Genomic DNA, 280 nt, shown 5'->3' on the forward strand with positions numbered 1-280 from the left:
TATCTTTATTGATAAAAATGATGTATCTTCTTTGATTATTCAACCTTAAAATAACATTATTTAAATGCGTCTGTAATTGTTGAATACAAGTCGAAATACAATGTTATAAAAAGGCATGTTAAATTTGAGAAAAAAAATCCAAGCCGTATTCAAGAAAGGGCCTTAGTGAAAGGAGGGAAATGCAGGCTAATGTGGAGAGAGCTGACATCAACTTCCGTTAGACGGCTATTACAGATCGAACCTTTCGATTGTAACTGAAACAATTTGCATACTGATTCCC

This window comes from Anguilla rostrata, chromosome 5 (assembly GCF_018555375.3).
Source record: "Anguilla rostrata isolate EN2019 chromosome 5, ASM1855537v3, whole genome shotgun sequence".
NCBI lineage: Eukaryota > Metazoa > Chordata > Actinopteri > Anguilliformes > Anguillidae > Anguilla > Anguilla rostrata.